We start from the raw sequence: 14280 nt of genomic DNA, 5'->3' as shown, positions 1-14280 counted from the left end.
TATTGTGTAGTATAGTATTACATGTATAAATAGAGAGAGAGAGAAAGAGAGATGAGGTGGGCTGGAAGGAGAGAGGCAGGCAGAGAGAGGGAAGACATGCTGAATTGTATTGCAGGCAAAGAGGAGGGGAGATGGAGGGAGGGGTTGAGATGGAGAGGGAGGGGAATACGTGAGGGAAAGAGTGTATGGGATTGCATGGAGGGCTATTCAGGTTGGGATTGTCCTGGACAATACCCATCAGTGACACTTTAGGTAAATCAACGTCAGGACTGCTGAGGAGTCCGGGTGGGGTGGGGTGGGGGCGAGGTAGTAAACAATAATGCATACGATTAAAGGTAAACACACCTCAGAAATCATATAATGTATGTACAGAATGAGCATATGAAATTATTAATATATACAGTAGCGTCTTCATTAGGAAACATCAACAACAAGTGGATGTTACAGAAAAACAGAGGAGGATGTCCCAGTAGTCTATAGATGATGACTGCGTTGGTCTGTTCTGTGTGTAAAATGTGTACATTGGATTTACTTTGGATTTAAATATAGGCCTAAAGTACTTACGTAAAATGCACTGTGAAATATTTGTCATCCACTTTGTACAATCGCAAACGAACGTTCAATACATCATGATTCATGAACGCTCAATACATCATGATGATGTGGCCGGTGACACTTTGAAGTGATATTAGTACTGTAGTAGTCTTTCTCAGCACTGAGGTACAGTACCTAGTAGTTTTAAATGGCTGAAGGACACAGGTAGGTTAGAGGTGAACAAGGATGGGATCAATTCCATTTAAATTCAGCAGGAAATTACTTGAAATCCAGTTAACAAATTTAAAGCTGCCCACTATTATCATTATTTCAACAGCCTGAACTGAAATGGAATTGACCCCAGCCGTGGTATTGAGGTCAGCAGTGTGACATGGTGGTGAGTGAGTGAGTGAGTGAGTGAGTGAGTGAGTGAGTGAGTGAGTGAGTGAGTGAGTGAGTGAGTGAGTGAGTGAGTGAGTGAGTGAGTGAGTGAGTGAGGTGCCCCCCCCCCCCCCCTTAGAAATAACTGCGAACTATAGATAACAACACATGAAGAATCTAAAGGATGAAAGACATTGTAGAATGACTTGATGTCTAGAATGGAAACCAGCTGGCAGCGGTGTGAGGTGAATAGTGAAGCCATGATAACTGTGTTAAACTAACGCTATACACATAGAATTAGGAGTTAGAATACTAGCTAGTAATCGAATAGGATCTCCATGGATATACAGGCCAGGGCACCTGTTTAGACACGAGTCACACACTGACTTCCAGTGAAGTAATGGATGGTATTATTACTTATTATTGTGAAATGTCATGCAGACACGGGAAAAATAATTTAGGCATGGTGGTGAATATTGATGTGTTCCACAGCATAGCCTACAGAGCATTTCAATTGAAGTGAAGATAAAAAGGTTAGAAATAAATACTGGAGTGGTACACTTTCTGTGAGTAGTCAGTCCCTAGTGGTTTGTTTCTTAAAACGGAATTATTCTTAAAAGTCAAGCATGTTGTAACCATGGCAATGTTTCTGTCCTACGATTTTGACCGATTTTGATGGTGACAGAATATAGGCTAGGGTTCTTCTAAGCTGTTGTTTAACACTTGATTTAGTGAAGAAGTGAGTGTGTGCTGCTGATACTGTAGTGTAAAGAGCTGGAGAGAGCGGTGTGGTGTGTAGGTCTGCCTGCCTGGGTGTGGCAGCAGTGTTTGTCCTGGGTGAGAATGGGTTTAGTGTCCAGTATTGATCAGCCTCCTCAGCTGCAGTCCTCCCTGCCAACCACAGATCAACAGGAGTAGGCAGAGGGATACAATATCTACACACTGGACTAAGACGACAGTATCTACAAACTGGACAAAGACCAGAGCATCGACACACTGGACTAAGACCAGAATATCTACACACTGGAGTAAGACAGAGGTTCTACATCACTGGACTAACACCAGAGTATCTACACCCTGGAGTAAGACTAGGGTATCTACACGCTGGACTAAGACAAGGGTATCTACACACTGGAGTAAGACCAGGGAATCTACACACTGGAGTAAGACCAGGGAATCTACACACTGGAGTAAGACCAGGGAATCTACACACTGGAGTAAGACCAGGGAATCTACACACTGGAGTAAGACTAGGGTATCTACACGCTGGACTAAGACAAGGGTATCTACACACTGTAGTTAGACAGAGGTTCTACACACTAAACTAACACCAACGTATCTACACACTGGAGTAAGACTCGAGTATCTACATACTGGACTAAGACCAGAGTATCTACACCCTGGAGTAAGACCAGGGTATCTACACGCTGGACTAAGACCAGAGTATCTACATACTGGACTAAGACCAGAGTATCTACATACTGGAGTAAGACCAGAGTATCTACATACTGGGCCAAGACAAGAGGATCTACACACTGGACTAAGACTAGAGTATCTACACACTGGACTAAGACTAAAGATCTACACACTGGACTAAGACCAGGGTATCTACACGCTGGACTAAGACTAGGGTATCTACACACTGGAGTTAGACAGAGGTTCTACACACTAAACTAACACCAAAGTATCTACACACTGGAGTAAGACTCGAGTATCTACATACTGGAGTAAGACTAGGGAATCTACACACTGGACTAAGACTAGGGAATCTACACACTGGACTAAGACCAGAGTATCTACACCCTGGAGTAAGACCAGAGTATCTACACCCTGGAGTAAGACTAGAGTATCTACACACTGGAGTAAGACTAGGGTAGCTACACACTGGAGTAAGACTAGAGTATGAACACACTGGAATCACACCAGAGAATCTACACCCTGGAGTAAGACTAGGGTAGCTACACACTGGAGTAAGACTAGAGGATCTACACACTGGACTAAGACCAGGGTATCTACATGCTGGACTAAGACCAGAGTATCTACACACTGGAGTAAGACTAGGGTATCTACACACTGGAGTAAGACTAGAGTATCTACACACTAGAGTAAGACTAGGGTAACAACACACTGGAGAAAGACTAGAGTATCTACACACTGGAGTAAGACTAGGGTATCTACACACTGGACTAAGACTAGAGTATCTACATACTGGAGTAAGACTAGGGAATCTACATACTGGAGTAAGACTAGGGTAGCTACACACTGGACAAAGACCAGGGTATCTACACATTGATGCCTACAGTTTATCACATCACTATTTTGTACCACCAGTGGTGTTGATACCAATACCAAATCACTATACCGTACCACCAGTGGTGTTGATACCTATACCAAATCACTATACTCTACTACCAGTGGTGTTGATACCTATACCACATCACTATACTCTACTACCAGTGGTGTTGATACCAATACCAAATCACTATACTCTACTACCAGTGGTGTTGATACCTATACCAAATCACTATACTCTACTACCAGTGGTGTTGATACCTATACCAAATCACTATACTCTACTACCAGTGGTGTTGATACCTATACCACATCACTATACTGTACTACCAGTGGTGCTGATACCTATAACACATCACTATACTGTACCACCAGTGGTGTTGATACCTATACCACATCACTATACTGTACCACCAGTGGTGTTGATACCTATACCACATCACTATACTGTACCACCAGTGGTGTTGATACCTATACCACATCACTATACTGTACCACCAGTGGTGTTGATACCAATACCAAATCACTATAATGTACCACCAGTGGTGTTCATACCTATACCACATCACTATACTGTACCAACAGTGGTGTTGATACCTATACCACATCACTATACTGTACTACCAGTGGTGTTCATACCTATACCACATCACTATAATGTACCTCATGTGGTGTTGATACATGTACCACATCAATATAATGTACCACCAGTGGTGTTCATACCTATACCACATCACTATAATGTACCTCATGTGGTGTTGATACATACAGTATACCAAATCAATATTATGTAATACCAGTGGTGTTGATACATATACCACGTCACTATACTGTACAACTAGTGATGTCGATACCTACAGTATACCACATCACTATACTGTACTACCAGTGGTGTTGATTCCTATATCACATCACAATTCTGTACCACCAGTGGTGTTGATACCTATACCACATCACTATACTGTACCACCAGTGGTGTTGATTCCTATATCACATCACAATTCTGTACCACCAGTGGTGTTGATACCTATACCACATCACTATTCTGTACCTCCCAGTGGTGTTGATTCCTATATCACATCACAATTCTGTACCACCAGTGGTGTTGATACCTATACCACATCACTATTCTGTACCTCCCAGTGGTGTTGATTCCTATATCACATCACAATTCTGTACCACCAGTGGTGTTGATACCTATACCACATCACTATTCTGTACCTCCCAGTGGTGTTGATTCCTATATCACATCACAATTCTGTACCACCAGTGGTGTTGATACCTATACCACATCACTATTCTGTACCTCCCAGTGGTGTTGATTCCTATATCACATCACAATTCTGTACCACCAGTGGTGTTGATACCTAAACCATGTCACTATTCTGTACTACAAGTGGTGTAGATACCTACAGTATACCATTACACTATACTGTAACACCAGTGGTGTTGATTCCTATACCGCATAACTATACTGTACCATCAGTGGTGTTGACACCTATACCACGTAACTATACTGTACTAAAAGGGGTGTTGATACCTACAGTATACCATTACACTATACTGTGCTACAAGTGGTGTTGATACTTACAGTATACCATATCCCTATTCTGTACCACCAGTGGTGTTGATACCTATACCACATAACTATACTGTACCACCAGTGGTGTAGATACCTATGCCACATTACTATACTGTACTACAAGTGGTGTTGATACCTACAGTTTACCACATCACTATACTGTACCAGCAGTGGTGTTGATACCTATACCATATTACTATACTGTACTACCCGTTATGTTGAAACCTATACCACATCACAATACTGTACTACAAGTGGTGTTGATACCTGTACCACATCACTATTCTTTACCACCAGTGGTGTTGATACCTATTCCACATAACTATTCTGTTCCACCAGTGGTGTTGACACCTATACCACATCACTATACTGTACCAGCAGTGGTGTTGATACCTATACCACATCACTATACTGTACTACCAGTGGTGTTGATACCTATACCACATCACTATACTGTACTACCAGTGGTGTTGATACCTATACCACATCACAATACTGTACTACAAGTGGTGTTGATACCTATACCACATCACTATTCTTTACCACCAGTGGTGTTCATACCTATTCCACATAACTATTCTGTTCCACCAGTGGTGTTGACACCTATACCACATCACTATACTGTACCAGCAGTGGTGTTGATACCTATACCACATCACTATACTGTACTACCAGTGGTGCTGATACCAATACCACATCACTATAGAAACTCTCTTTACTGTTGTTGACTTAACCATTCCTGCTTTTTCCATCCTCTCCCCCATCCTCTTTTCCCTCTCTCGCACTCCTCCTTTTTCATGTGTTCTTCGGCTTTAAAAGGCTTAAGTGTCACATCAGTTTGTTTTTGTTTGCATTGTGATTGGACAAAAGCAATGACTGTACAACCCCTCCCTATAACTTTTTTCTGTGTTTTTTGTTGTTGTTGTCATTTGGTGTTGATACATACAGTATACCAAATCACTATTCTGTACCCCCAGTGGTGTTGATACATATACCACATCACTATAACTGCACCACCAGTGGTGTTGATGCCTATACCACATCAATATGCCGTAAAACCAGTGGTGTTGATACCTACAGTATACCAAAACACTATTCTGTACCACCAGTTCTGTTGGTACCTGTACCTCATCACTATACTGTACCACCAGTGGTGGTGATACTCTGGTATATCACATGACTATACTATACCAACAGTGGTGTTGATTCATCTAACACATCCCTATTCTGTAACATCAGTGGGGTGGATACTTGTATCACATCACTATACTGTACTTACAGTGGTGTTGATACCTGTATCACATCACTATACTGTACCACTGTTGGTGTTGATTCCTATACCACATTACTATACTGTACCACCAGGTTTGTTGATACCTATACCACATCACTATACTCTACCACCAGTGGTGTTGATATCTATACCACATCACTATTGTAACGGTTGTCCAAAGGAGTAGACCAAGGTGCAGCATGGTAAGTGTTCATCTTGATATTTATTTAAACTCAGAACACTTAAACAAAATAATAAACAATGGTAAACGACCGTCACGTCTTGCAGGCTTTACAGAGCAGCACAAAAATAAGATCCCACAACTCAAGGAGGGAAAAAGGGCTGTCTAAGTATGGTTCCCAATCAGAGACAACGATAGACAGCTGCCTCTGATTGGAAACCATACCTGGCCAAAACATAGAAATATAAATACATAGAATGCCCACCCCATATCACACCCTGACCTAACTAAACAGAGAAAAACGTCTCTCTCAGGTCAGGGCGTGACAGTACCCCCCCCAAAGGTGCGGACTCCCGGCCGCAAACCTGAACCTATAGGGGAGGGTCCGGGTGAGCATCTATACTCGGCGGCGGCTCTGGTTCGGGGCGTAGCCCCCACTCCGCCCGCTGATCCCCCCGCTTCTGTGTCGCCGGAGGAACCAGACCGTGGATAATCGCCGGAGGCTCTGAACTGCCGACCGCCGCTGAAGACTCCGGGCTGCGGACTGCCGCTGAAGACTCCAGGCTGCGGACCGCCGCTGAAGACTCCGGGCTGCGGACCGCCGCTGAAGACTCCGGGCTGCGGACTGCCGCTGAAGACTCCGGGCTGCGGACCGCCGCTGAAGACTCCGGGCTGCGGACCATCGCTGAAGACTCCGGACTGGGGAGCGTCGCTGGAGGCTCCGGACTGGGGAGCATCGCCGGAGGCTCCGGACTGGGGAGACGCACAGGAGACTGGGTGCGCAGAGCAGACACAGGGTATACTGGGCCACTGGAGGTCTGGAGCTTAGGGCTGGCACACCCCGTCCTGGCTGGATGTTTACTTTAGCCCAGCAAGGGCGGAGCGCTCGCACAGGATGAACTGGTTTGTGCTGGAGAAACGGGGGGTACCGTGCGTAGAGCTGGCGCAGGATAACCTGGGCCGAAGAGACGCACTGGAGACCAGGAATGCTGAGCCGGCACAATTCTTCCTGGCTCACTGCCAACTCTAGCACGGCAACTGTGGGAAGCTTGCACCGAGCGCACTGGGCTGTAGCTGCGCACTGGCAACACAGTGCGCATCCCCGCATAACTCAGTGCTTGCTCGGTCATTCGCTCCCCACAGTAAGCATGGGGAGTTGGCTCAGGTTTCAACCCCGACTTCGCCAATCTCCCCGTGTGCCCCCCCAACATTTTTGGGGGGGGAGCTGCCTTTCGGGCCTTCCGTCGTTGGGCTAGCTCCTCGTAATGTCGCTGTTCCGCTTTCGCTGCCTCTATCTCCTCTTGCGGATGGCGATACTCCCCAGCCTGCCTCCAGGGTCCCTTCCCGTCCAGGATCTCCTCCCAAGTCCAGTCCTGCTGACCACGCTGCTTGGTCCGTTGGTTGTGGGATCTTCTGTAACGGTTGTCCAAAGGAGTAGACCAAGGTGCAGCGTGGTAAGTGTTCATCTTGATATTTATTTAAACTCAGAACACTTAAACAAAATAATAAACAATGGTAAACGACCGTCACGTCTTGCAGGCTTTACAGAGCAGCACAAAAATAAGATCCCACAACTCAAGGAGGGAAAAAGGGCTGCCTAAGTATGGTTCCCAATCAGAGACAACGATAGACAGCTGCCTCTGATTGGAAACCATACCTGGCCAAAACATAGAAATATAAATACATAGAATGCCCACCCCATATCACACCCTGACCTAACTAAACAGAGAAAAACGTCTCTCTCAGGTCAGGGCGTGACAGTACCCCCCCCAAAGGTGCGGACTCCCGGCCGCAAACCTGAACCTATAGGGGAGGGTCCGGGTGAGCATCTATACTCGGCGGCGGCTCTGGTTCGGGGCGTAGCCCCCACTCCGCCCGCTGATCCCCCCGCTTCTGTGTCGCCGGAGGAACCAGACCGTGGATCATCGCCGGAGGCTCTGAACTGCCGACCGCCGCTGAAGACTCCGGGCTGCAGGCCGCCGCTGAAGACTCCGGGCTGCGGACTGCCGCTGAAGACTCCAGGCTGCGGACCGCCGCTGAAGACTCCAGGCTGCGGACCGCCGCTGAAGACTCCGGGCTGCGGACTGCCGCTGAAGACTCCGGGCTGCGGACCGCCGCTGAAGACTCCGGGCTGCGGACCATCGCTGAAGACTCCGGGCTGCGGACCGTCGCTGAAGACTCCGGACTGGGGAGCGTCGCAAGAGGCTCCGGACTGGGGAGCGTCGCTGGAGGCTCCGGACTGGGGAGCGTCGCCAGAGGCTCCGGACTGGGGAGACGCACAGGAGACTGGGTGCGCAGAGCAGACACAGGGTATACTGGGCCACTGGAGGTCTGGAGCTTAGGGCTGGCACACCCCGTCCTGGCTGGATGTTTACTTTAGCCCAGCAAGGGCGGAGCGCTGCTACAGGATGAACTGGTTTGTGCTGGTGAACGGGGGGTACCGTGCGTAGAGCTGGCGCAGGATAACCTGGGCCGAAGAGACGCACTGGAGACCAGGAATGCTGAGCCGGCACAATTCTTCCTGGCTCACTGCCAACTCTAGCACGGCAACTGTGGGAAGCTTGCACCGAGCGCACTGGGCTGTAGCTGCGCACTGGCAACACAGTGCGCATCCCCGCATAACTCGGTGCTTGCTCGGTCATTCGCTCCCCACAGTAAGCATGGGGAGTTGGCTCAGGTTTCAACCCCGACTTCGCCAATCTCCCCGTGTGCCCCCCCAACATTTTTTGGGGGGGAGCTGCCTTTCGGCCTACCGTCGTTGGGCTAGCTCCTCGTAATGTCGCTGTTCCGCTTTCGCTGCCTCTATCTCCTCTTGCGGATGGCGATACTCCCCAGCCTGCCTCCAGGGTCCCTTCCCGTCCAGGATCTCCTCCCAAGTCCAGTCCTGCTGACCACGCTGCTTGGTCCGTTGGTTGTGGGATCTTCTGTAACGGTTGTCCAAAGGAGTAGACCAAGGTGCAGCGTGGTAAGTGTTCATCTTGATATTTATTTAAACTCAGAACACTTAAACAAAATAATAAACAATGGTAAACGACCGTCACGTCTTGCAGGCCTGTTCAACATCACCATACTGTACCACCAGTGGTGTTGATACCTATACCACATCACTGTACCTTACCACCAGTGGTGTTGATTCCTATACCACATCACTATACTGTACCACCAGGGGTGTTGATACCAATACCACATCACTGTACCTTACCACCAGTGGTGTTGATTCCTATACCACATCACTATGCTGTACCACCAGTGGTTTTGATTCCTATACCACATCACTATACTGTACCACCAGTGGTGTTGGTTGATACCTATACTACATCAATATTCTGCACAACCAGTGGTGTCGATACCGATACCACATCACTATACTGTACTACCAGTGGTGTTGGTTGATACCTATACTACATCACTATTCTGCACAACCAGTGGTGTCGATACCGATACCACATCACTATACTGTACTACCAGTGGTGTTGGTTGATACCTATACTACATCACTATTCTGCACAACCAGTGGTGTCGATACCGATACCACATCACTATACCCTACAACCAGTGGTGTTGATACCTCTACCACATCACTATACTGTACCACCAGTTGTGTTGATACCTGTACCTCATCACTTTACTGTACCACCAGTTGTGTTGATACCTGCACAACATCACTATACCGTACAACAAGTGGTGTTGATACCTACTGTATACCATATAACTATTCTGTACCACCAGTGGTGTTGATACCTATACCACATCACTATACCGTACCACCAGTGGTGTTGATACCTATACCACATCACTATACTGTACTACCAGTGGTGTTGATACCTATACCACATCACTATACTGTACCACCAGTGGTGTTGATACCTATACCACATCACTATACTGTACCACCAGTGGTGTTGATACCTATACCACATCACTATACTGTACTACCAGTGGTGTTGATACCTATACCACATCACTATACTGTACCAGCAGTGGTGTTGATACCTATACCACATCACAATACTGTACCACCAGTGGTGTTGATACCTATACCACATCACTATACTGTACTACCAGTGGTGTTGATACCTATACCACATTACTATACTGTACCACCAGTGGTGTTGATACCTATACCACATCACTATACTGTACCACCAGTGGTGTTGATACCTATACCACATCACTATACTGTACTACCAGTGGTGTTGATACCTATACCACATCACTATACTGTACTACCAGTGGTGCTGATACCTAGAACACATCACTATACTGTACCACCAGTGGTGTTGATACCTATACCACATCACTATACTGTACTACCAGTGGTGTTGATACCTATACCACATCACTATACTGTACTACCAGTGGTGTTGATACCTATACCACATCACTATAATGTACCACCAGTGGTGTTGATACCTATAACACATCACTATACTGTACTACCTCATCATATAAAACCATGGTGATTACACATACACATCATTTATGGTGATCATATACACTGAGTATTCAACACATTATGAACACGTTCATTTGCACCTTTTTTCGGCCTTCAGAACAGCCTCAATTCGTCGGGCATGGACTCTACAAGGTGTCGAACACATTCCACAGGGATGCTGGCCCATGTTGACTCCAATACCTCCCACTGTTGTGTCAAGTTGGCTGGATGTCCTTTGGGTGGTGGACCATTCTTGATACACATGGGAAACTGTTGAGTGTGAAAAACCCAGTGTAACAGTATTGCTTCTGTCCCTCTCCTCGCCCCTACCTGGGCTAGAACCAGGGACCCTCTGTGTGCGTGTGTTATGTATTCGAGGTTCTCCTCGCTCTTTTGTTTGGGTTTCAACCCTGTCTTTTGTTATGCGTTTGTTTGGTCTTCGTCCCCGTGCCTTTACACGGCATGCCGTAAATTGGGATAAATAAAACCCCTATTACACATTCCCCGGCCTGTCTCCCGACTCATTCATACCAACGTGACAGAATAATCTGTCTCCCGACTCATTCATACCAACGTGACAGAATAATCTGTCTCCCGACTCATTCATACCAACGTGACAGAATAATCTGTCTCCCGACTCATTCATACCAACTTGACAGAATAATCTGTCTCCCGACTCATTCATACCAACGTGACAGAATAATCTGTCTCCCGACTCATTCATACCAACTTGACAGAATAATCTGTCTCCCGACTCATTCATACCAACGTGACAGAACAATCTGTCTCCCGACTCATTCATACCAACATGACAGAATAATCGATCATTAAGGGAGACAGTGGGAACGACCCATCCGACGACGCTGCGACTGGTCCGTCCGGCGATAATGATAAAAAAAGATGTCAAAAAAGGTTATGTCTTACGGTAAACATTACTTACTAAATTGTAATAATTAGATTTTAAATATGTATATTGTCAGTGTTATGTTTAACTCAGGTCTTTTCATTAGGGGAGCGGTGTAAAAAAAGTAGATTTGTTTACAACTTTTTTGGACTGTTGCTGTAATGAGAAGTTTTGTGTTGATCATTGTGGAAATTGTGGTAAAATACATAATATCTAATAGAAAAAGCATAGATAAGTACAGATCCTAATCTCAGTGATCCAAGAGAAATCGCCAAGAAAAAGGACACTTGAGAATTTTTGCGTCAAATGTCAGTTCCGTGAGAATGACCGGTGTGTGTGTGTGTGAGCAGCCTCTCTCCTCTTTATTGGAGTGTTTGCTGTAGTGTGTGTGTGTGTGAGCATCTTCTCTCCTCTTTTTTGGAGTGTTTGCTGTAGTGTGTGTGTGTGTGAGCATCCTCACTCCTCTTTTTTGGAGTGTTTGCTGTAGTGTGTGTGTGTGAGCATCCTCACTCCTCTTTATTGGAGTGTTTGCTGTAGTGTGTGTGTGTGTGTGTGTGTGTGTGAGCATCCTCTCTCCTCTTTATTGGAGTGTTTGCTGTAGTGTGTGTGTGTGTGTGTGTGTGAGCATCCTCTCTCCTCTTTATTGGAGTGTTTGCTGTAGTGTGTGTGTGAGCATCCTCTCTCCTCTTTATTGGAGTGTTTGCTGTAGTGTGTGTGTGTGTGTGTGAGCATCCTCACTCCTCTTTTTTGGAGTGTTTGCTGTAGTGTGTGTGTGTGTGTGAGCATCCTCACTCCTCTTTATTGGAGTGTTTGCTGTAGTGTGTGTGTGTGTGTGTGTGTGTGTGTGTGTGTGTGTGTGTGTGTGTGTGTGTGTGTGTGTGTGTGTGTGTGTGTGTGTGTGTGTGTGTGTGGAGCATCCTCTCTCCTCTTTATTGGAGTGTTTGCTGTAGTGTGTGTGTGTGTGTGAGCATCCTCTCTCCTCTTTTTTGGAGTGTTTGCTGTAGTGTGTGTGTGTGTGAGCATCCTCTCTCCTCTTTTTTGGAGTGTTTGCTGTAGTGTGTGTGTGTGTGTGAGCATCCTCACTCCTCTTTTTTGGAGTATTTGCTGTAGTATGTGTGTGTGTGTGTGTGTGTGTGTGTGTGTGTGTGTGTGTGTGTGTGTGTGTGTGTGTGTGTGTGTGTGTGTGTGTGTGTGTGTGTGTGTGTGTGTGTGTGTGTGTGTGAGCATCCTCTCTCCTCTTTATTGGAGTGTTTGCTGTAGTGTGTGTGTGTGTGTGTGTGTGTGTGTGAGCATCCTCACTCCTCTTTTTTGGAGTATTTGCTGTAGTATGTGTGTGTGTGTGTGTGTGTGTGTGTGTGTGTGTGTGTGTGTGTGTGTGTGTGTGTGTGTGTGTGTGTGTGTGTGTGTGTGTGTGTGTGAGCATCCTCTCTCCTCTTTATTGGAGTGTTTGCTGTAGTGTGTGTGTGTGTGTGTGAGCATCCTCTCTCCTCTTTATTAGAGTGTTTGCTGTAGTGTGTGTGTGTGTGTGTGTGTGTGTGAGCATCCTCACTCCTCTTTTTTGGAGTGTTTGCTGTAGTGTGTGTGTGTGTGTGTGAGCATCCTCTCTCCTCTTTATTAGAGTGTTTGCTGTAGTGTGTGTGTGTGTGTGTGTGTGAGCATCCTCTCTCCTCTTTATTGGAGTGTTTGCTGTAGTGTGTGTGTGTGTGTGTGTGTGTGTGTGTGTGAGCATCCTCTCTCCTCTTTATTGGAGTGTTTGCTGTAGTGTGTGTGTGTGTGAGCATCCTCACTCCTCTTTTTTGGAGTGTTTGCTGTAGTGTGTGTGTGTGAACATCCTCACTCCTCTTTTTTGGAGTGTTTGCTGTAGTGTGTGTGTGTGTGTGAGCATCCTCACTCCTCTTTATTGGAGTGTTTGCTGTAGTGTGTGTGTGTGTGAGCATCTTCTCTCCTCTTTTTTGGAGTGTTTGCTGTAGTGTGTGTGTGTGTGAGCATCCTCACTCCTCTTTTTTGGAGTGTTTGCTGTAGTGTGTGTGTGTGTGTGTGTGTGTGTGTGTGTGTGTGTGTGTGTGTGTGTGTGTGTGTGTGAGCATCCTCTCTCCTCTTTATTGGAGTGTTTGCTGTAGTGTGTGTGTGTGTGTGTGTGTGTGTGTGTGTGTGTGTGTGAGCATCCTCACTCCTCTTTTTTGGAGTGTGTATTGTAGTGTGTGTGTGTGCATACTCTCTCCTCTTTTTGAGGTGTGTGCTGTAGCGTGTGTGTTGTATGTGTACGTATACAGTGTGTATTTATAAAGTGTGTGTGTGTGTGTGTGTGTGTGTGTGTGTGTGTGTGTGTGTGTGTGTGTGTGTGTGTGTGTGTGTGTGTGTGTGTGTGTGTGTGTGAGCATCCTCACTCCTCTTTATTGGAGTGTTTGCTGTAGTGTGTGTGTGTGTGTGTGTGTGTGTGTGTGTGTGTGTGTGTGTGTGTGTGTGTGTGTGTGTGTGTGTGTGTGTGTGTGTGTGTGTGTGTGTGTGTGTGTGTGTGTGTGTGTGTGAGCATCCTCACTCCTCTTTATTGGAGTGTTTGCTGTAGTGTGTGTGTGTGTGTGTGTGAGCATCCTCACTCCTCTTTATTGGAGTGTTTGCTGTAGTGTGTTTGTGTGTGAACATCCTCACTCCTCTTTTTTGGAGTGTTTGCTGTAGTGTGTGTGTGTGTGTGTGTGTG

General features: G+C 46.2%; 1 protein-coding gene across 4 annotated transcripts in view; it reads left to right on the top strand.

The window, feature by feature from the left end:
- The window catches only part of LOC123728291 (uncharacterized), a 45908-nt gene that overhangs the window by 807 nt on the left and 30821 nt on the right, over window positions 1-14280 (top strand). The gene's annotated exons all lie outside the window — the stretch shown is intronic.

Source organism: Salmo salar, chromosome 02 (assembly GCF_965601325.2).
Source record: "Salmo salar chromosome 02, fSalSal1, whole genome shotgun sequence".
Classification (NCBI taxonomy): Eukaryota; Metazoa; Chordata; class Actinopteri; order Salmoniformes; family Salmonidae; genus Salmo; species Salmo salar.
The sequence above is the reverse complement of the archived record's forward strand: the minus strand, read 5'-3'. Positions and strand labels throughout refer to the sequence as shown.